The sequence below is a fragment of the Lichenostomus cassidix genome, chromosome 4A (genome assembly GCF_008360975.1).
Source record: "Lichenostomus cassidix isolate B80296 chromosome 4A, HeHo_3.0, whole genome shotgun sequence".
NCBI lineage: Eukaryota > Metazoa > Chordata > Aves > Passeriformes > Meliphagidae > Lichenostomus > Lichenostomus cassidix.
In genome coordinates, this window is record NC_139485.1 from 9,239,119 (window position 1) to 9,263,184 (window position 24,066).

At 39.7% G+C, this 24,066-nt stretch overlaps 1 protein-coding gene across 5 annotated transcripts in view; it reads left to right on the forward strand.

Annotated features, from left to right (window-relative positions):
• TENM1 (teneurin transmembrane protein 1) overlaps positions 1 to 24,066 on the forward strand; it is a 452,127-nt gene that overhangs the window by 137,679 nt on the left and 290,382 nt on the right. For 3 of the 5 annotated variants that reach the window (XM_085060417.1, XM_085060421.1, XM_085060422.1), the window contains exon 1: positions 15,765 to 16,263. The gene's annotated coding sequence lies outside the window, so the exon portion shown is untranslated. Of the gene's footprint in view, positions 1 to 15,248; positions 15,464 to 15,764; positions 16,264 to 16,785; positions 17,032 to 24,066 lie in introns of those variants that run through there. The other 2 variants (XM_085060418.1, XM_085060419.1) reach the window with 2 other exon arrangements.

Genomic DNA, 24,066 nt, shown 5'->3' on the forward strand with positions numbered 1-24,066 from the left:
AAAAGACATGACGCTATTAGTATACAGATGGAGTTTAAAGGAATACACAAAGCTTGCAGTGAGCTAAGGATAAAATAAAATAGTGTTGAGGTATAGTTGAATAAAAAAGAAATAAATAAAAGTTAAGTCTTGACAGCTTATCTGAGATATTGTTAGTGTGCTGGACTTGAAATAAGTTCCTTCAAAAAAAACATTCTGTATTTGAACAATGTATAAAAAAGAAGATTTTTTTTCCTTTGTGAAATATCCTTTAGATCAGTCTGTTTTGCAGCCATTTTTCTGATATTGGATACTCTTCATCTTATGATCCTGATATCAGCTTCTGGTATCAGCAAAATCTTAATGCTTCTGGGAAAAAAAGATACAGATTACGAAGTGTTAGTGGAATCATAATTTTTCAAATACTTTGAAAACTAGTTAAGTCATTCATTCTCTGTAACCTTTTCTGTACATCTGACATTTTTAGTATTGTAATGTTGGAACCTTATGAGCAGATGTGACTAATTCCTGCACCTTCCACAATAGTTGAACTGAATGGAAGCGTTTTAGCCATTGAATGATGCATTGAAATATAGTCTCTGAAATATCATCAGATGGATAGAAAGACATGGCTGAGAGGGACTGGGGGAGAGGCAAAAGCCTGTGCTGCAGACATGGTCTGATGTGTGTTGCAGATGGGGTTTCTTTATATGTGAGAATGTCTTCATCTTGCTTCCCTATTTGTGACTTGTAAAAGGTTTTGTGCTACACCTGGAATGCTGGGATAGGGGAGAGGTGAGAAAGCACATGAGAGAGCCTGGAGGTGGAGTGATAGAAGTGAAGAGGGAGGAGATTCCACTGTGTGTTTCTTGTCCTGGACCTTGTCAGTCATGGCATTTTCATATCTATCCATAGAGAACAATTTCTCAAAAATAATAAATATAAAGCAAGACATCCAGTGATAAGTTAGTCATACGTCTCATACCTGCACGTGTGGTTTGCTTCAGATTTTCTTAAGTCCCAAGATACTCTTCTGCTGTGCTCAGCGCACAGCAAAATGGGGCCTTAATCTGGGGTGACTCAGAGGCCAACCATAGATAACACTGTGCAAATATATTGCTGCAAATCAACTATTCAGTATGTTCATCTTTTAACTCAGGCTTGCAGTGTTATATTTTCCATGAGAATGACAAATTAAGGTGGGGAGGGGGGAAATAGATGCAACAAATAGATTTTAAAATAAGAGTTATCAAAATGCTGTGAATACTGGAATACCTCCATTCAGTAAGGGCAAAGACATACTTTGATCAGAATCCTTTGATAACAAAAAGGAATAAACTGAGTATAGTAATGGAAAGATACTCACTTCTCAGTATTCACTGGTGCTATATCAAGCTAAGGGTCTTATTTATATTTAGATTGAAGCATATAGCAGATGATATTACAATCTAAAATTTTACTGCTGTGCAAAGTCTATATTCACAGCACCAGAAGGTTGCCTGGGGAGCAGACATGGCACTGGAGTATTCTACCATGCCATGACCTTCAAGTGTCATTATTTAACAAACAGGATAAAGTTTCTCACTGTCCCTATTATAGTCTTGACTCCTTCTCAAAGCTGCTAATGAAGCCTTCACTTAATTGTAGTTACTATGCTAATAATGATGTGGATATATTCATCACCATCAATACAATTGGTTGTGGCCAGCTGGGGTACTTGCATTGAAAATTACGTATATTTGACTATAGTTAAAGATCAGAGAAAAGACATACTAATTTACTTTGCAAGGTACAATCTAAACAGTTTTATTTAATAATCATTTATTAGTACTGCCCCTGCTGAAATCCAAGGGGGTGGGAGCTCTAGTGTTTTTCTAGATCTCGTCTCTCCTTCAGTCCTCCTCTGTGCCTCTCTTTCTTTTCCTACTTCTTTTAACCTGGACATTTTCAGTAGCATAGCATTGCGTAAGTTTCAAGGTTTTTCCTGGCTGGGCTAAGTTTATGATAGTTAAACGCTAAATTAACACTGAGTATTGCTATGATCCATGGTTGAAGGTGGAATTCTATGTTATATTTAATTGTTTGCCAAAGATGGCTGATTTTTGATTGATTTTGATCCTTTTCCCAGTGAAATTTGGTGTGATTTTAACCTTTTGACTATATCTGGTGGGGATTTCAACTTTGTGCTAAGACAGAACAAAAAAACCTTGACTTAAACAACTGGATCTGTGTGCCAAGGGCTTAACAGCAACACCCATGGCCAGATGCACACTTCTAAATCTCTGCTCCCCATGGTGATGAGAACATCGGGAGAAGTGCCCAGCTGCCCTCAGGGGCCAGGGTTAGGCTGGAGAGATCTAAACAGCCTGGAGCTCCAGGAGCACTGGGGCTGGAAAGGGCCAGCAGAGGCCATGGCAGCAGGGCCACAACATTGCTGCTCCTGCATCTTTGTGAGCTGGGAAAGCCAGATAGTGTGTTGGGGTAATTAACTCGGGTTAGGGTTAGGGTTAAGCCTAGGGTTAGGGTTGAGAGATCTAAAGGGCCTGGAGCTCCAGGAGCACTGGTGCTGGAAAAGGCCTGCTAAGGCAAACGCGGCAAGGCGCCAACCTTGCTGCTCCCACACCTTTGTGAGCTGGAGACCCCAGGTACTGAGTTGGGGTAATTCACTAGGGCTGGGCTCAGGGTTTGGGTTCCATGTAGGATTAGGGTGTACAGATCCAAAGGGCCTGGGGCTCCAGCAGCACTGGGGCTGCGAAGGGCCTGCAGAGGCCATCACAGCAGGGCCCCAGCATTGCTGCTCCCACACGGCTGTGAGCTGCACTGTTTATATTCCTGGGCTCCTTGGCCACAAGCTGCTCCGTGGTTTGGGGTCAGGGCTCAGAGAGCTGGTGAGCTTACAGCTGTGGGGCCACTGGCACTGCAAAGGGTATTGCAGTGGCTTCTATCATGGCTTGGTGCTGTCACTAACTGCTTCTTAGCTTAGCTTCTGTTACTAGTTCTAAATGAATATTGTTAATTTGCAATGTGCGTATTGTTGTCAGTAGAACCTGTTGTTACTTGCTAATATTGTGTATTAATGAAGTGTAAAATATCCAGAGGCTCCAATACCTTGATCCCAGGGAATATGAACTTTATGAAACAGGTGTGATACAAGAGAAAATGATAAATATTAGTGATGTATGCTTTAATGCAATTTTTACATGAATAAACATATCTTTCTAAATTAAGATATCTAAATAATCTAAAGGGCCAGATATTGGAATTCTGTAATCTCCTTCATTCCCTCTCTCTCCATTAATTTCTGTAAACTGTTAATCCTCTTTCTTTAGAGTTCAATCCTCGAAAGTGGTGCAGGTACATTGAAAAGTCTGCCCACTCTTGCTTTGTACCTTGATAATAATAGTGTTCAGCACTTTGTAAGCTCATGTCTTGAATAATCAAACTTATTGATATCAGTAGCCTTATTCAATATTTAAAATTGCAGTTTAGAAATGTACTCATTTTTCATGTGAAGAAAGGAAGATGATGAAAGTCTACAGGGCAGTGATGTGCCTCAGAAATCGTTCTACTGAAATGAATTACTTTTTTTGACTGAGTAACTTCAGAAGGCGTTCACATCAATATGGTTTGTAATATGTGGAAAGGAAAATTGACAAGAATTCTTTGGAAAATAGAAGCAGTACTTTCTCACCACTTCATAAACACTGAAATACACATTCTTTTATGTAAAGATGAGTGAAGGGGTTGAGATATTTCTTGCCATCCAGACTTTTTAAAGGAATCAATCTTACTGAAAACCACAAAGATGCAAAGGTATCAAATGTAAAAGGAAATGACATTGTTGAGTTTGGACTGTACTGTCACAGAAACAAGGGAGCACATTAGGACAAGCACTATTTTTTGTGTTAGTAGATGTCCTTTCTAGGAGATTGCTTAACTCAGCCCATTTAACAACCTGTTCCTTGCCTTTCCTTTTGAAAATGCATTGACTTTTGCCCTTCTTATTTCTGGAAGCAGCCACACAAATCCAATAGACTGGTTCCAAGTATGGAAAACAGCAGTGTCATAAAGCTTAATTTCAATAACAAGCTTCAGCAGCTCAGAAAATGCATACTCTTCATTCCTCTTACAATGGGAAGAAGTATCATTTAGTCTCTAACAAGGAAAGAGGTAATGAGATAAAGATTTAATGCTTGTGTTTATAGGAGGCCTGTGTGAGATTATCAGCTGGAGCAAAGTTTGGTTTTGTTTGATTGGTTTTTGAAGGGGTTTTTTGGTCACATTTGAAAATAAAAACTTAAATTTCTTGAAAATAGATTGCTGACAATTTCTTTTGAAAAGAATAATATATTAGTTCAAAACAATCTGTGCAGTAAACATTATGTACATATCTTCATGCCAATAAATATCAAAAGTCAATTTCAACACTTGTAAAATTATTAGTTATTACATTTTTCTCTTCTGTTTTTCCACACAATAACAACAGGGACTTTTCACACTCTCATGAAATACTTTTCATTAATAGAGACTAGTATTCTTTGTAAAGGTCAGGGTTGTTCTAACAGATGAAAAAATAGGGTCTGATACATGGTCCAGTTGCCAAACTGGGAGCAGGACCTATTTTGCATAGATCTAACTTGGTGCTTGATTCCTAAGTCAGTGATTCCCAAACAGTGACATAGGGATCTTTACTTGTTTCTTGCATTACTCCCATTTTGCATCATCAGTCAGTAAGGAAACAGGAGCTGTGAGGTAGTTCAGACCTTTTTCTATTTCCCCTTAGCCAAGACTGATTCCAGCATCACTGACTGCAGTAACTCCTTTGACCCTTGCAGCTTGCATCCCATCAGTTCTGGTCCTCCTGCTTTTTATCTCCAGCAAGGACTGAGGGAATAGAATTCAGGAAGAATGCCAGCAGTGAATCCAAAAGGTTGAAAGCCATCGCATTTAGTTGCAGTTACTGAGAGGCTTGGATAGTTGTCACTTTTACATTTTGAGAAAAAATAAATGTCTGTAATTCTTTGCTTTCTGTGACCACTGAGAGCTTTATGGAACAGAAGGTCTTCCTGCATTTGATAGGTTATCCAGCAAAATGATAATTATCTCTGATGAGGTCTCTGAAAAAAAAATTGCCTCTTTGTGACAACATGTGTAAAATTATCAAACAATTGAGAATTTTGGCATTTATGTAATGCAAGAGCTTTGAAAAGGGGAAAAAATAAAGCAATTAAGTCTGAAAAATATAATCTTCACCTTTAAAAATTTGGTCAGATAGATACTATTTAGCTATGTTGCATGGCAAAGCACAGTTTTAAGAAGTATTACTGCACTTTTCAATTCATCTTTCCACTCTGCCTATATTTCATTATTATTTCTACTTGTGAATCATAGTATTTCTGTATTTTTGTACTTAGATTGATACATCTCATTTATTTTCACACCGGAAACCTTTCCTATGCATTTCCACAGCCAGATATTAGTTTCTTTTAAATAGTAAATAGGCTTAAGGTCCCATTTTTCCAAATTCCACAATTCAGAGCTCTGGTAGTTGCTGTACTATAAGTACATCCCATCAGTAGACCACAGGATGTATAATAATAATTCTGCACCATGTTAAGTCTCCCTATTGTGTGTGTATGTGTGTGTGTGTATGTACACACACATATGGGAGCTTATCTGTTTACAAACAGCTGAACTGCACATAATTCACTCCTTTGTAAACAGACCTTTCATCCAGTCATTAGTTTTTATACCAAAGATTATGTTAGATTGTTTCAAACTGATTCTTCTCTTCCCATTTGATACATATATATCACAAAGAAGCCTTAGGTGAAAAATGCATGAGGAAACTGGTGCTTTTGTTCTCCTTCCCATGAGAATGATTGTGTTTCTGATCCATTGCTGTATAGTGAAAATTCAAATTAAAGATTTTGCACTTAAGCTGAAACATTAAAATTTACTTCAAGTATAGCAAAACTGTAAGTTTAACACACTGTCCCATATCCTTATAAGTTATTTAGTCAGGTTTACATACTCAATACATTTTCCCAAAGGCTATTGCAATTTACAATGTATTCTGCTTTCTTGAAGTACTTGCCTGTCTACAAAGTACTACTGATAAAAATTAGATATCAAACAAATGAGATGGGTGTCAGAAACCTATAAATAATTAATTAAATGCTAGTTTATTAATAAATATTATAGAAAAGACCAATAGCTTCCAAAAGAGTATTTCCCTTCTAGCTTCTTATTTAAAGTGCAAGGGTGTGATGCTGTTTAGGAGGCTGAATTATATATATCTGCATTTATAATTAGTCCAGCTATGAACCTTTTCTCTAGTTTCTCTCTTTGGTGATATACTGTACTATAAATTCCATAAGAGATTACCTTGCAGAAAATATGGTTTTTCATAAGTGTCCCATGAATATTTCATAATCACGTTTAATTTATTTATTCTCAGTCTGATTCTCTACTGTCTCATACTGGTGCAGTTTTACCTGTGCAAGATGGATATGAACAGAATTTTGTGATCACTTCAAGTAAACATGCTTTACTTATTTTTTAATAGATATGAATTCACAGAATCATCAGGTTGGAAGAGACCTTCAAGACCATCGAGTCCAACCTGTGTCCCAACACCTCAACTAAACTAAACCATGGCACTGAGTGCCACATCCAGTCTCTTTTTAAACACGTCCAGGGATGGTGATTACACCTCCTCCGTGGGTAGACCATTCCAATATTTTATCACTCTTTCTGTAAAAAACCTTTTCCTAATATCCAACCTATATTTTCCTTGGCGCAACTTAAGACTGTGTCCTCTTGTTCTGCCAGTTTGAGGCAGATCAGAACTTCAGGTGTGGAGTAACACATCTGGCAGAACTTGCAGGCAGACCTAAGGCACTAAACCACAGTGTAACAAAATTATCAAGTCTTATTCATCCTGAGACCATTATTGCCCAATCAGATGTGTAAATAAAGATCTATATTTGTGTATACACACATATATACACAAATATATGTATCTATGCAAGGATTTCTGCAGGCGACCAAGATTTCTGCACCCAGATCTCGAAATGGGTTATTTTTAAAGGAGTTGCATCAGAACCTTCTGCTCAGAGCTGCTGAAAGCCAGTAAATGAGTGCCCATTAATGCTGCATTAGCATTGTAAAAGTGCTGCACTTCACAAAAGCCTGCCAGAACACAACCCAATCTGGACTGTTAAAAATGGCTCCACATGTATTTGTAATTTGTCATCCATTCAAAAGCTGAAAAAAAGGAGAGATCAAATTATCCAACTCTTCACAGAAACTTCCGAAAAAACAAACATAATGTTGTTGTGCTGTAACAGTTTCAAACATATCTGTAGAAAGAGTATAACTCAAAATTCTTCCTTTAAAGATATTTTAATTCATTATTCTGTTACTTCCTATTTTTTAGAACAGTAGGCTTATGTCTGTAGGGATTTCAAAAGTCAAAACTGACAGTATATATTTAACTATCATAACCACCCAGCAATTACGTTTAGCTTCTGCATTCTCATCGAACTAGCCTTGCAATCTAGGAACTTCTGTGCATATTGGGATTTCTGTAAAAGTTAGCATTAATGAAATAGAGTTTTAAATTTCCCTAGGCTCAATCTAGACATTAAGAATATAAATGTAAATTAGCAGAGAAGAGCAAGCAGCCTTGAATACTAACATTTTCATCACATAACTTTTAGTTAAAAATGTGCTACAGAATGGGGGATCCAGCCTCCTGCAAGCAGCACCTCAAACTGCATTAATAATTATGAGAATATTTCTGTAATTGTCTATGTGCTTGCTATAACACTGTAAGACTCAGACATCTCCCAATTACAGATTATTACTATCTGTCTGATAAATAATTCCTGTCCAATTCCATTCTGACTTGCAGAGTGCCTCTAAAAAGATTCTTTTCTGCTAAAAAAAATCCAGTTATAGAACAACTGTGGCCACAATATTCTACTTATTTCACTTTTTACTGGCAAGACAAATCTTGCAAATTCATTGCCTTTTCCTGACCTTTTTATAGCCACCTCCAGTATTTACTTTCATTGCAGTGTACTTTGTATGGTCTTGGGGTTTCCCCATCCTTTGCTTTAGTTGACTCTCTATCCCCATCACCACTGCCACTATGTTCTGATGGTAAGCAAGTGAAAATAAGTTAAATAGTGACAATATTAATCTTGTACATGTGCTCTTACTTCAACCTATTGTCATAGCTAGTAGTGAAGCACCACTTCTAGTTATAAAACCGGAGACTTTTATATTTAAGGAATCACTCCTTTTAAAAATTTTCTCAGTGATTAAACACTCACTGGTGTTATGACCAGTTGCATATTCTAACTCTTCACCTACTCAGAATCACTGATCTCTTTTAATGTATGCTATCTTCATAACTAGAAGATAGTAAAGACTGGAAGGACAATGATGATGTAAACCTCACCTTTTGAAGTTCAAGTGAAGTGCTGAAAAAATGTTTGTGTTTTCTGTGGCTATTCAGGACTATCATCTTGGTGGGACAATGGGTTGAATCAATAAAAAAGAATAGTTTGTTATAAATAGAGTGATGGTGAAGGCTTTATATGAAAGTATTTTTATCCTGCTTTCTTTTGGTGTAATGAAAAGAGTGATCGATCATAGAACTGAAAAATAAGCTGGAAGGGATCTCAAGAAAGTTTTGATCTAACTCCCACTTGGAGCCTGGACCTTTCAAGTTTGAATATTCCCAAAGAGGAGAGCCCTCCAGGCAATATGTTCTAGTATTTCCATGGTGAAAACATTTCTCATAATATCTAGTCGGAATTTCTTGTGTTCCAGTGTGTGCCTGTCATCTTTCGTCCTGTCCCATCCTGCTGAACTCACTCAGAAAGTTGGTAAAGGATGAACATATCTGACAATCTTCTACACCGACCTTCATAATTTACAATAAATATTCCAGAAGTTTGCTAACAGCTTGTATCCTAAGTTTTAGGTTGTTTGGTTTGTTTTGTTTGTGTTGGATTTCAGTTCTGATTTTATTTGTTTGTTTTCATAGATAACATTTACATTTTTTAGTACAGCATCCTTTTTTTATGTCACTTATTCAATTTTCTGACAGTTTCAGCCTCACTTCTGAAGATAGTTCAGTGTCTTCCTATCAAGTAAATTTTGGGTACAAGATTTAAAGTTGCTAGAGAACAGTAGCAAATTAGTCCTGCATGACACTTGTTTATCTTTGTTATAGGACAATTAGAATACTGGCTCAGGCCATAAATTTTATAGTAGATTCTTACTAAACTGAAGGGGAACAAGAAAATCCAGGGCATCACAATTTTCAGTGAAATGCCTCTTAAAAACCATTTGGTTTAAAAGCATTTGTGATAATTTAAAAGACATTTTTTGCAAGCTTGCCTCCTAGGAAGCACTTGGGAGCCTAAGTAAAATTTGAATGTTTATGTTTTAAAGCACTTTTAATGCAAGAAATCTGTGTATAATTATCTCTAATTAGTCATCTCTTCCACTGAGATTTATACTAAGCATTTAGTTTTTCTCTACAGTAGCTATTTCCCAGGCTTCTTTAATAACTAGGACTGTCTGACAAGCTGATCTCAGGATCAGATTTCAAACTCATCTTATTCCATTCTACCTGTTGCTTCAGGACATTTCTTAATGAGGCCAGAGTTACTTTCATGTCTAATTAAGCTGAAGAGATTAAGATATTTAGGTCTTGTTTTTGTATACTCTCCTGAGGGAAAAGTAAATACATAAGCAACAGAGATCAGCAGAAATACAAGAAAGAAGAAAAGCAGCAGGAACACAGGGGACTATTATGTAATAAAAGGGAACAGGAAAAGGCTGGGTAGATTATCCTTCATAAAGTATGTTCACTTGCCTCAAAAAATATTGCACTGAACTGTGAGTCAGAATTCTCTAACATGATAATTATGACTTTATCAGATGAATCTGAAAGAGAAATATGGAAGAAGAGATTTTACGTCTTTATAAAATATATTTGGAAAAGATCCTTATTAGGATTTCCTTCTTATACAATAAATTAAACTGTAGGCTAACCATGAGACTGATGAAACAATGAATCCAAAATACTCTATCAAACCTGCCTTTGTTTTTTATGTTCCTTATCTTCTTCCGTGTCAGCTTTCAAAACAATGAGAAGTTTATTATTTCATCTGGGAAAGAAATGATCCCTGCTATTTGGAAGTTTAATCTCTCTTCAAAAGTGCTTTACCTTAGTTCCACTCTAATGGCCAAGTGGATAGACTCAAACCTCTTTTAGCATGCATTTATATACTGGAATAAACATTTCCATTGAATATTTTTCAACAATGTTTTTTAATAGTCATCTTTCTTAGTAAAAGGTTTCTCAAATCTTCTAGTTTAGGTTCAACTTTCTACAGTACCTATGAAGGTACGTTCTCTAAAGGTAGGAAAGCATTTAAACTAATATATTCATATCTCCAGCTCTTTTCAATTACCTCAGAATATAGCTATTTATACATTTTCCATGTTTCTTTTGTGTGACTTCAGGTTTTTTCTTCATTTTTTCTTTGGATCTGAAAAGATATGGATGCTCTTACATCTTTTTCCCTTTTCATTCATGACCCAGAATTCATTTTTATTTGGGTCTTGGAGGGAAGCTGGGAAATACAACAGGTCTGTTTGGAGGGTTCTTGACCTCAAACCAAAATAATGAAGAAAACACTTCTCTGTCAGTTGGAATTTTTTTTCAGTTTGTCAAAACAAAAAGAAGAGTTTAATTTTAAACAAGATATTTTATCATAATAGGTAGTATTTCCTATAAATAACTCAAGGCAAATGAAATACCTGGTGACCAGCTACACGTCGGCGACCACCACCAAGTCAGGCTTGCTGGGAAGTGGCGAATCAGCCCCGGTGCCAGGAGCATCAGCACCACCTTGTGTTCATGGCGTGGGAAAACCAGGCAGGAGCACGCCTCCCAGCCATCGAAACCGCAGCGCTGCTCTCCTCTCCCCATGGCACACTAACGAGGAGCCATATTTCTGGAAAAGATGCGTATTTTTTGCTACTTTAAGTTAAGAATAATCACTATATCCGGGTCCATGGGAAATTATCAGGAAACTTGCTTGCACTGTTGGTCAATGTGTTAGACAGCAGTCATAGCACACGAATAGCCCAACTACTGCCAGGTTTTTTGGGTAGGCATCTTGGAACAAGATAGCTTAGAGGTGAATTTTGCAAGAAGATTTGCAGTTATTTACAGGAGTGCTTTCTGAATGTGAGACATGAAGCTGTAAAACCTATTCTTTCCTTTGAAAATTTAAAAAGGGAGCAAAGGAGACTGGTGTCATGTAGTGATGGAGAGCCTTGAGAGAGTCAGTAGCATGTTTGGAGTCCTTTTTCTTAGACTGTAAACACCCTACAAGGCAGCACTGCTTCTTTCAGTCTTTTGCACAGTAGAAACTGTTCTGTAAACAAATCTATTTCTGGTACATTTTTCACCAACTTGACTATGGAAATACATCAGTTTTCATTTCTTTTTCAAAAAATCAACTTCTCTCTATCCATTAGGTTCTGGTAGCATAGTTTCTGGAAAGAGATATCCCATCAGAAACTGCAGTTACTTCTCTTTTAGCTCTACTGTATGATGTACAGTTTCTAGCAGAAAGTCTGGGGTAAAACCTGTTTTTGCCAGGAACTGGTAATAATATGGGAGTGCAATTTCATGGACAGTTTTCTATATGTAGGTGTATTTTGCCTAGCTTCACAAAATTCAGCTCTTTTTTCTGACAGAGAAATAGAACAGCAACTTTCTCTACTTTCTGGCCCCTTTTGGTCCAGAAATTAAAAACTTCCACCTTTGTCACCTTTTAAAAATTTGAATATTCCCAGATTAAGTGCAAGACTGTGCTTGCATGTCACTTCAGTGCAATGTATCAATTTTCTTTTCAGTACACATACAACTAGAAAAACATATAGTGACATAGTATACTCATAAGTATTAAAAAAATTATCCTGATTCCCTTTTACACCTCAGTTTGTGCATCATTACAGAGAATGTGCATCAGACAGTTAGACTTCTGTTTTGATCACATTTTACATCCATACCTCATATGCACCTCTATCAGACTGATGTAAGGTATCATTTTAAAAAATGACAGTTTTCCAAAAGCACTGTGCAAACTCTGAATGATGGATCAGCCTCATTAGTTTTATCAAGTATAAACCTGGGTTTTTTAAAAAATTCAACCTTGTGTAGTATGGTTGGGATCCCATGTTGATGTACACTACAGGAACTTGCTCAACAGTGTCTTTTTAGAGGTTGACAATGTCTCAAATGTCCTTATAATTTTTCTGCCCATTCCAATAGGGGCAGGGCAATGTTATTAGTGCTACTCAGTCCCTTCTGTCACTTTCTGTCAGACAGCTGGGATCTCAATGCCCTTCATATTTGGGTAGTTCACCACCAGCATTAAGGGACCCACTGTAAACATTTCATCACCTTTCTGAAACAGTTTTCTCTTTTTCTGTGAAAAAGACTGAAAGAAACAAGTCTTTCGAGTACTTGACAGGGCGATAAGAGAGCTGTAGAGGGACTTTTTACATGGATCTGGAGTGATAGGACAAGGGGAAATGGCATCAAGCTGGCAGAGGGCAGGTTTACAAGAGATATTAGGATGACCTTCTTTACTGTGAGGGTGGTGAGGTGCTGGCACAGGTTGCCCAGGGAGGCTGTGGATTCCCCCTCCCTGGAGTGTTCAAGGTCAGACTGGATTGAGCTCTGAACAACTTGGTCTCGTGAAAGGTGACCCTGACTGTGGCAGGGGGGTTGAAATGAAATGATCTTTAAAGGTCCCTTCCAACACAAACTATTCTGTGATTCTATGAAGCTGAACCTTGTATTTTAGATATTTAGCACTGGGATGTGGCTGACTTTTTGTCTCTGTGTTTTGAAGCCTGTTAACTGTATGAAGGAGTAATTTCCACAAATGGGAAATTAAACAACCACTACACTTACTTAGGGAAGTATCTTATGTCTTACAGTTGTCAGGAAAGCAGTCTAGTATAAACTAGGAAAAATCCACAAAATTTCAGAAAAGTTTTTGAGGACTTCATGCGATTGGAACAACAGAAGCAAAAAGAGGAATTTTCAGCATCATTCTCAGAAGCACAGGCTGACAGAACTTTGGTGAGTGTGGTGATATCCTACCCCAGGTGGGTTGAAAAGCTCCTATTCAGCAGTGAGACCAGCAGCTGTGTCTCAGGTCTCAACAGAGATTGTTGCAATGCAGGCAATGATCTCTATTCCCACAGGAGGCATGAGAATAATTTAAAAGCAGTGCTTCAGCATAACTCAGTTACCAGGTAAAGACACTGACTCACTCAGGAGGCTCATCTGAACTTGAGCAAGCCAAGAGGTGTCAAGCCAGCCCTTAGCACCAGTGGTGCAGTACCGAGTGTTGCAACTGTGCACTTGAGATACCATCCTTTGCTACTTCAGAGAAAATCTCCAGGGCAGAGAGCTGCAATACTATATAAACCTCTATGTGTAAGAAAACTCCATTTGGTGCCAGCATATCTGGCAATATTTTATTTGTTGCTTTCTTCTAAACTAGTTTAGCAGGCTTGGCTGAGAAATCTGAGGGTCAGAATTCCTTTTGCTAAATGCACTTGTGATATTTGGTACATTTAGGTTTGATGTGCTTAAGGGCTCTTGTTGCCAGTTATAAAAATATTAATTCTGATTCTTGGAAAGCTCTGTATCTGTTCCTTCTACTGGAGCAGTTCCCCTTAATGAAGCACTCATTATCCAATGGGTCTCGTCTTCCATTGGCATCTGCTCCTATTTCTGCTGGAGCTTGCAGGTAACAGCTGAAATTCCACACCTTATGCATCTTTCTCATGGAATAATATGTCCTATCTGTGTGGTACTCCAAGCACACCTGAGTTTCCCTAACGCCCAGCCATTAAGGAGCATCCCATGGGTATCTGAAATTACCATACATATATACATATATGTATGTACATATATATATACACACCAGATACTCCTTTTGATACCTAACAACAATTTTCCACTGCTGAGTTTATCAATGTTGTTTTATTTACCTCGGCAGTGACTGAAGAGACAGAGGTAGGATTGAATGTCCACCTCCACTGATTCTTTTTATGCCTTCCTTCGATGAGGCTTCCATCCTTTTATGACTATTGTGTTAATGACTACAACAGGCAATTCCACAGCCTTCCAAGCAGAAGAATTAATAATAGTGTGTGTTCTTTGTCTGCCCACAGCAGAGCAATATTCACTTGCCTATGCTACTATCTTAAAATCTGGAATCTAGATGGATCAGCTATCTTGGTTTGTGTTTCTGTGATTAACATTGTGACTTCATTCTAGACCTTTTTCTTTCTTTGGTTTTGAGTTATTTCCGTGGTCAATCCATGGTGTCTAATTTTTGTGTTAACGGAAAACAAATGTTAAAGTGTATCCAGAGAGAGAAGAAACCAAAACAACCATGTCTACTGGGAAGGAAAATTTACCTTTTGCTTTAAGATCAGAAGAGCTCATTATACTGCTGAATAATAACTCCACCTACCAGGACTAAGTCACAAAAATTTAAGAAGACTGTTTTGGCTTAAAATAATTAACATTTAGAAATACTTAATAATGAAGTTTGTTGAATTGTTTCAAGATTCATGAGAAATAGGTTTGGTTACTTCTGGCTTTTCTAGGCTTCCTATGACAGTAATGTAGAGAATAACAGATGGCTTTACCTAATTTATTATTTTTTTATTTATGCATCGCAAGGTATTATATAGGTATCTTCAAGGTGTCATTTCCCCCAAATACTTACGTAAGCAGTGTAAACTAACTGTCTGCATGAAGTATGCTCTGGGGCAAAGTACCGAGTAAATACAAGGACTCCACCTTGGTGGTCTATGCAGAAACTTACAAAGACATAACAACAATAGTGAATTGCACTTTTTCCCCCCAGTGTTTTCCTGGGACTGAATGCACAGGCTAAATGATGTAAATAACCTCAGTGATTTTTAGGCATTGATATGCGTGTGCAGTATCCACATGAACCTAGACCAGAATGGAGACACACTGCTGAGCCAGGTTCAGCCTCAGAGACACACCTTTTCCAGTTCCTTGGATTTCTTCAGCACCATAACATTTTCACAAATAAGTGCAGATGCAGAATTAGCTGCCATGGAAAGAGCAGGTGGCAATCACCTTCACACCTTTAATATGTCCTCTTGAGGATACACAGTGAAGAAAGGACGAAATTACTGAAATCATCACCACCTGATGAAGTTCCCCTGCACTAAGACCCGGGACTGTTAATGGAGGTGGCCACGATAGATCCACACCTTAATAAGCTCAGATCGTGAAAAGAAAGCTGCTGAAGCACCTCGTATAAATCACCATCCCTCTCCCAAGCCTTGATTCCACTATCGGTCTGATTTCCTCAGCAAGGTAAATTATTTAGAAGGTGTTCTGCGCTACATCCCAAGGCAGAGGACCGCCGGTGGGGCTTTCTTTCCTCCCTCTCCCCGGGACGGGCAGCGGGTCTCCGCGGAGCCGGGGCAGCATCCCTCCCTCAGGCGAGCGCAGCCGCCTCACCTTCCCGCAGACTTCCCGAACTCTGCCCAAAGCTTCCACCACCACGGGCAGGGTGGCCCACCCTTTGCCGCCCGGTCCCTCCCTCGCCATCGCCCGCCCGGCGCCCCCTCCCTCCCGCCGCGGGGCAGCCCCGGCGCGCCTCTCGCCCCCTTAGCCCTCGCCCGCCGCGCTCGGTGCGAGGCGACTCGAGGCGCGGCGGTGGGCAGGGCGCCTGCGCAGCTCTCCCGGGCATGCTCATTAACAGCGGAGGAGCCGAAAAGGGGAAAAAAAAAGAGGAAAAAAAAAAAAAATTCCCACCCTGAGAGCGAGCGGCGCCGCTGACACTACACCCGCCGGAGAGGAGCGGCGGCGGCAGCAGCGGCGGGGCTGCGCCGCGCCGGCTTCGCGTCCTCTCCCGCCTGGGCTCGCAGCGCCCGCCGCGGACAGCTGCGGGGCGAACCGCGGCAGCAGGAGCCGGCGCGTCCCCCCGGCGGGGCGGAGGGGCCAGGGCGGGCTGCGGGGGAGCCGCCGGCAGCGGCGATGTGGATTTATATTGGCCCGCGCCGCAGCCGCCGGGGAGCGAGGCGCGGGCACCGCACCTAGAGGCGATGGGCGAAGCCGTCGGCGGGGCTGAGCCGGGGCGCCGCTGAAAGTTCAGCCGGTGGCCGCGCTCGGTAAGTTTGCCGGGGAGGCGGGAGCGGCGCCGCGGGCGCCCGAACTTCGGTTTTTGCGGGGGGCAGCGGCGTCCGCACCCGGGCGGCGAGGGGAGCGCCGGGCGCCGCCAGGGATGCGTTGTCCCGCCGGAGCGGCGGCCGCCGGGCGCTCCCGGAGGGTTTTTGCGGCTGGCACTGGGTGTGTACGTGCGGCTCCTTGTGCGCCGCGCGGCCGGAGGGTGCCTGCGGGCGGAGGGTGCCTGCGGGCGGCTGCCTGGCTGCGGGGCGCTGCGTGCGGGCACCGCGCGGCTGCAGGAGCGGGCACCCGGCAGCGCTGCCGTGCGCGGAGCCGCGTTCGGGGTTGAGCCCCGGCGCCCCGCACGCCCATAGGGGGTCTCCTTCGCCCGCGGTCGCCGGGCGCGGTGTTCGGGCGCGGAGCGGCGCTCTGAGCGCGGTGCCATCGCCGCGGGCGGTAGCGGCTCCCCGGCCCCGAGGCGGAGCGGGGCGGCGGCGCGGGTGCGCTGCTCTCCGTGGGGCGCGGCGGCGGGGAAAGGCGGGGCGCTGCCGGGGGCCGGGCTCCGGCTCCGCGCTGGCGTTGCGGGAATGCCCGGGCCGTTCGCGTGAAAAGCCGCATCCCGGTGCGCGCAGGGGTGAGGTGGCTCGCCGGGGCAGCGAGACCGCGCTCGCTCGCAGCTGGAGGATGGAGCAGCCTGATTTCTCACCACTCCTCAGGCGTAATCTGTTAAACCTGTGTTTGGTGTATTCTCCTGCCACTGGCTGTGGGATCTGGTAATCTCTTTTAGTCAAGGCGTGTGTACACACAGTCGTTATGCCGCTCTGCTGCTTCCAGCTGTTTTTTCCCTAAAATACCTTACAGCTGTAGCTCGTGACTGACGGTTTAAGCTTGATGAATGCTTAGCCCAGCTATGGAGATGATTGTGGTACATAGTGAGGAGCCTGCCTCTGTAGTATTAACTCTGTGCTCTTGCCGTGTTGAATGTCAACACGTTTACCTGAGCAGATCTGGGCTTTACGTGTTCTAATTCTGAAATCAATGGCAAGAACTCCCTGCCTCTCCCTTTATTTGGCTTAAATATATGCCACCTTTTTAGGCTGTATAGTAGCTATCTAAGTGATAGTCTTTTATTGATTGTTTTTCCAATATCCAAAGGTTGTAGATACCCATCTTGATTGTGCTGATGCTTCCCTGGTAATTAACGAGTCAGATACACTGTACTATGGAAATAAATACCAACTGTCCGTGTGGTGGGGCAAGCATCTCAGACATCTACTGTGTCTCCAAATGGTTTTGCAGTAACAAACCTCCACCACTCCTAGTGCCTGGATTTTAGCCGTTAATTGTGAAGCTTAACGTAAAGCAATTTGATACTTGAAGTATGGAATTCCTGGTGTTGCAGAGAGCACTTTGGGAATCACAAATAAGAAGATAAACTGTGGTAGGGAAAGAGCCATACATCAGAAGGTGAGACACAGCCCAATAGCTTTCCTTCTTTCTTGTCCATAGTTTCTTTTCAAAGCGTGTTTTATACATGACCCTTACTGCTGTGGGCTAATCTCAAAACACTTCATCACAGATGAAATTCAGTCTTCTTAATAACCTGCTATCTGTACAGAGATTATATTGATAATATAAATTCATTAGAAGTTAATAATTTAGGTTTAATATAACTGTCTGTTTTGGGGATTTTGGCTTGTTGGTTTGTTGTAAGAACTCAAATCTCTAAACTTTTGGGGAATTTAGGAACCTCTATGGGTCTTGCCTTTTTTTTTCCTTTGGTTACGTCACAGTTTTGTTTCAAAGAATGATTAGAAGTTTTCTGAATAACACATATCCAATAGGATTGTTCTCTGAATATCTGATCTTTAAAAAATCTGAAAAGATCAAAACCAAATAAGACCCCAAGAAAATTCAATTTTAAATACTGAAATAAAAATCCTTTATTTTAACGGGAACAGTTTCTTTGAGTTGCCAAATTTTAAGTATTTAAATAACATGTATAAATAGCAAATGAGAAAATTCTTATTAAAAGCAGCTCTTAAGAATGTGGGAATGCAAATTACTACTTTCAACACTTCAAGTAGTCAGATGTGGAAGTAAATGAACATATTGTATTGATGGCTTATGTGTAAAAGAGCCATTGAAATGTATTCAGAGTTCTATAAAAGCAGTGTCATCTGAGAAAAACTGTAGCAAAGGAACTCTATTACTCATTTGATGTGGCATCATAATTTAAAATGGTAGTTTTGAAAACTGAAGAAATGACCTGGTTGCTCACATGTGTGCCTGTAGTCACGTATGGAGGAATGCAACATTATGCACTGCAGTAATGGCCTAGGAATAACTAAATGTATACTTCCTTCTTTCCATTGAGATAGGAAATTCTGAGGATTGGTGTTGATGTTAATTGGAGCAGGCAGGACATTATTTCAATGTGATTCATGAGGTCTAAATGGTATGCATTTAATTTTTAAATGATCTTAATCTGAAAAATGTAAGAAGAATAATGCTGCTTAATTTGTCACTATCTCAGGGCTTTGAATGTGGGAAAACAGTCCTGTCCATTTGGTTAGGAATATTTTTTGTTTCCATTTTACAGACTGAGAGTCCTGTCTTTGCTTCAGTCACAATGACTGGCAGTATCTCACAATGACTGTAGTGGGACTAGAGTTTAAAATGTTTTAGAGATCAGATAAAATAGGTGATGGAACTATGTCTGAAATTCATGAGTTTTTGTTTTCTTGTCTGCTGCTTCCTCATCTAGATGTGCTCGTTGGTTATGTTTCACAGTTCAGCACAACTGAGTTAATGATAACTTTTGTGAGACCAAACAGACTTTAATATAGTTTTGCTTTTTCTCTAAAGGCCCAGTCCTGAGTCTACTCATTTGTGGTCCAAAACTTTCTGCCTTCAAAATTAGTGAAAATAGGATCAAGTCAAACTGTAGTTTGGCAACTGTTGGTGTAAGCAGTTTTATGTATTGCAGTCACTATTCCGTTTAGCTTCTTTAGTGTTTTAAAGTGGTAGATGTGTGGAGTATTGTAATACTTCTGAAACTTTTATATATGTTAAGAAAAGGAAATACGGTGTTTGCTCGTCACTTTTCCTTTGCTCACTTTTAAAGTTTAATTACAATCCCAGTGTACAAACTTTAAATTTCCCAAGATTTCTAGCATTACATACACAAGTTGATTACATCTTATGTTTCTACAACCTATTCAGAAGTTACCAATAAATGTGACAATATTAAAACAGTAAGAAGAATTTCATAAAGTCATAAAAGAGATTGAGTTGGAAGGGACCTTTAAAGGTTGTCCAGTCCAACCCCCCTGCAATCAGCAGGACCAGCTTTAAGTAGAACAGGTTGCTCAGAGGCCTGTCTAACCTGACCTTGAATGTTTCTGAGGATGGGGCATCTACCACCTCACTGGGCAACCTGGGCCAGTGTCTTATCACCTGTACTGTAAAAACTTCTTCCTTATATTTAATCTAAATTGACTCACCTTCAGCTGAAAACCATTACCCCTTATCCCATTTAAGCCATTGTTGTTGATATCCATGTTTGACTACAGTCCTCTCTGATGAATAAATAAAAATAATTCTTGTCTCACAAATTAGAATGCTTACTGTGCTAGGCGAAACCACACTGAAGCTAAGATTTGTGATGGCTTTGGTTCAGAAAAAAAAAAAAAAACACGTTTAGAAAAAATTTCTGATTTTTTGATGTAAGGTTATGTGGAATCCTAGGTGGACATGTGTTAAAGTGATGCTGTTGCTCCCCTGTAGAGGTTGATTTAATCTTGCACTCTATTGATACAGAAAAGTTACAGCTGGTTATCCAACCTGCCAGGGTTATGTTTCTGTGAGTATGATGAAGTTTATTGAAATCATTAAGAGGTAGACTTGTCCCTCCCTCAACCTGCCATTTTGCTAACTTACTATTTATTGTTTCTTGACCAAGGACACAGCACAGTAATATTTGGCTGTGCTTTTACATATGCACATAATTATTCCATAGTACATAGCTGTGATAGTCAGTGGTATCTGCCTTCTTCAGCATGAATATCCAACATGTATCTTAATATTGTTCTGTTTTCCATGAATCAAACAATTAACTAAGAAAGAGACATAAATGTACAAAGTATTAGTTGCTCTCCAGGAATGAAATAAGAGGGAAGTCATGTTGAATGGTACTTCCTTTGGATGTAAAGTAAGATTTTGATTCTCCTTAAATAAAAAGGAGATGCTGGTTATATTCTTATCTTGGCACTTTGATAAGCCTGTTCATGAAACTCTTCTGTTGCATTTCATGAGGAGACTATGCTTAAATGAGCAGATTTCAGTCCTCATCCATCTTTGCCTATGGCTGAAAGCACATAAATATTAATTCCTTAAAAAAAACCTGTACTGGTAGGCTTAAAAATCAGTTCACATGGATGAAGCCGAAGTCTGCCATTGCCATCTAACTTCAGAAAAACTCTTTTATTTGCTGATGTTTATGTGGTGTCTGTTTACTTGCCTGAAAGCCTTCATACATCTTGATATTTGATACATTATAACATGGAAATCTTTGTGTGTAAATTATAGCTGTAGTTAGTATTATGCAACACAGTAATGTCACTAGTATTTATACTTGACAGGAGAAGTAATTTAGATGCTTCTCTACTTTTTTTGAATAGCTTGTAGGTGTTACCTGTTCAGTTAATTCACTGTATTAAATGCCATTGGTTTTACCTTAATGTACCTTTAATAAATTTAAAAACCTGTTTGAGCAACGAAAAAGCACCAGAAATACAACTTTAGTTGAAATTGAAATATTAATATCAGTGATACAGGGTTAATTGAATGTCAGGAAAAAAATACCATCCAGAGGATGAAAATTCCTTTACTTGTAACTTCTACATTGAGAGTAATTTCAAGGTGTTTTAAAAGTTGGAATTAGTCATAAAATGGTGGGGAAAATGCATCCTAAAACTGCAGTTTCTAACTTAACTGTTGCTGTTATATTTGAACACAAAATCTAAAGCAGTTTCTTGAATAATAATGAAACGAGGCATAAAAATTAATCTCCATAAAAAGTCCCTAAGGGAAAAAAAGACAGATGACTTTGTGAAGAGCATTCTGGTGTGCAAGGAGATGAGGCATTTCTCATATTCATGTTGCTGAGTAATCTTTATTTACTTATATGGAGTAAGTTTTGGTACTTCTTTTCCTTATTTTCTTGAGCCAAGGATGTTTGACTCTACCTGCCCTTTCCACAGAACGGGCATATGAGTTGATTGCTCTTGCTGCCAGTCCAGCTGGATTGTGATTGTGGATCAGTAACTGGTATGTTCGAAGTTTCTCTGTTAAAAATTCCAGTTAGTCAGGAATAAAAAGGAAACTCTTTTCCTTTCAAGCTTTCGGAAACGTTTCACTTGCCGACAGCACTTAGGCTTTGTCTGCTCTGTGGCTTGATCTTGAAGCTTGTGTATTGAGCACACCTTGTTTCCATTTTCTCTTGAAGAGGGGTCAGAAATTAGTGTAACATTCATCAGCTGGGAATGAGGATGGGATTTGTTTCGGTGAACTGAGATGTTGAAGACTTGTGTATTCGTTGTGCTGAATATGAACTTAGATGTTGGATTGCTTGAGTTTGTTTGATTGGGTATTGAATGGAGCAGTTTCTGGAGTCCCATTATGTCTTTGTCGTGTAACCTTTTGTGCTTTCAGGCTTGTAACTGTATCTAGAAATGGCAGATGTATGGAAATTGAATGATGCTGGTAGTCATCTTGTATGTATGTATACACATGCTGTTACACGGAATGGAGGCCATATGCTCAAATTAATAAAAATAATCAAGATTAAAAAATTAAAAGTTATTTTTATTTCATAATTCTAATATGATTGCTAGATTGTAGATGTCTATGTTTCGTATGATTTAAAAATGTCTTAAATTTTCAATGTTCAGAACTTTTCGCAGACATCTAATTTTACTGTGTTTTATCATTGCTTACTACTACCATGCCATAAATCATCAAGCCAACACAAATAGGGGCCTTGAAGTGTTAGTCATTCCAGTCCTGCTCTTCATGAGTAACCTCTGACATTTCAGTAAATATCATCATGTTGGGTGCTAAGTGTACTGTCTGTGTTGTTATCAGATGGAGACGAGTTAAGTTCTCATGTTTAAAAGAAATTATCCAAAGTCAAATGCAGGAATGACACGAGAGATGTGAATTGCCTGTTCCTTCGCCACATGTGTGCTTTTGTTTGTAGATAAGTAAAGGACATGAAATCTTGCTAGTGTGTCCCAGTTCTTAAGGAACAAACAGAAGCTGTGAGAGAGTGTTTGCAAGCTCTTATTTCATCATAACAGTTGTGGTCAGCGTGCAAGGTGGTTAAACGATGAGCCATTGTCTGAGGATGACATTGACCCAGAGCTCAGCTGTGTCAGTCAGCCAGAGAAGTCCTGCCACCTTCATTAGAGCTTTTTGAACCATTTTTGCATAACTAATGTGCATTGAGATAAGGGCAAAGTGGTGGTGGGTGTAGAATAAACAGTTCTAGCTCGATGTGATGGTGGATTTCATGCCAGGAGAAGCAGCATGAATCAAAATAACGATTCTTCATATTTTAGAAATATTTTACCTTATTGATTGGAAATGCAGTGTAAATAAGAGTCACATATTTTAGGCTAGCAGATCTTTTTCTTTGCTCATCATCTTGCTGATCAATGGTCTGATCTAAAAATAATAAAATACGTCTCTGACATTTGTTTGAAATAGATTGCTCAAATAGTGTGTTCAGCTTTTTTGTTTTGCTCTGCCTTTTTAACAGTGGGGATTACCACACCTAAGGGATAAGTGTAAGGCTGCAGATTAAATCACAAATGCAATGTAAATGCATCAAGACATTCTGCAAGCATAAGCACCATATCCATTAAAAATACTTCATTGGAAGAATATTAAAGATCTGGCATAAACTCCTAAATAAAATAAAGCTATTGAGAGCCCAGTATTTTGTATGAAAGGGCATGGTTATAGTACCAGGGCACCCTTAGTAGTTGTCTTTCTTTCCAAATAAAATGGAATGCTAATTTTTCCAGATTTTTGGTCCTTTATTTTTTTTTAATTGTATTCTATGTCAGCACTGTTCTACATATGAAAATGAATATAACTTTTTGTAGGAGATCTACCTCTGAAAAGTAACCTAAACTGCCTACATTCTTAAAAGGAAAAACCTCAACCAAGTGTCACTCTTTTGTTGCATGTTACAATGCAGTATAAAAATTCTACTGTCACCCTTTCTCCTCAGAATCTGTAAGCTGGTTTTCAAATATCAAGGGAAATAAGAGATGGGAGTAAAAATTATGGAATGAAATCAAAGGGAAAAGGATCTTCTTAGAGTGTTACTGTTTGGTGTCTCTCCACAGCGAGACCTCCACCGTTTTCTTTTAGTGTGGTAGTATGATACCAGAGAAAATTGAGTGTTCAAGGATTCTGGTTGTACATCAACTAGGGAAGATCTGGGAAGAAAGGATAGAAGAGAAATTAATTGGAAGGGAAGGAAACTAGCTGCACTTCTAGGCCAAAACAAAACTGAATTTGCTCAAGGAAATTTGAAAACGGTGCAGGACGAGGAGGAGAGGTGAGGTGGAGCAGGAGAATGAAGCTGTGTGACTAGAGCAGTAAAAAGGCCACAGGTGTTCCCCATTTGCTGTCATGTTCCAGGTAGGCTGCAGAAGGCACACTCATGCTACTGATGTCACTTGTTAGCAAAGTGCTTTTGGTAGATCTGAACTGTTCCAAATTTGCCTTGACTG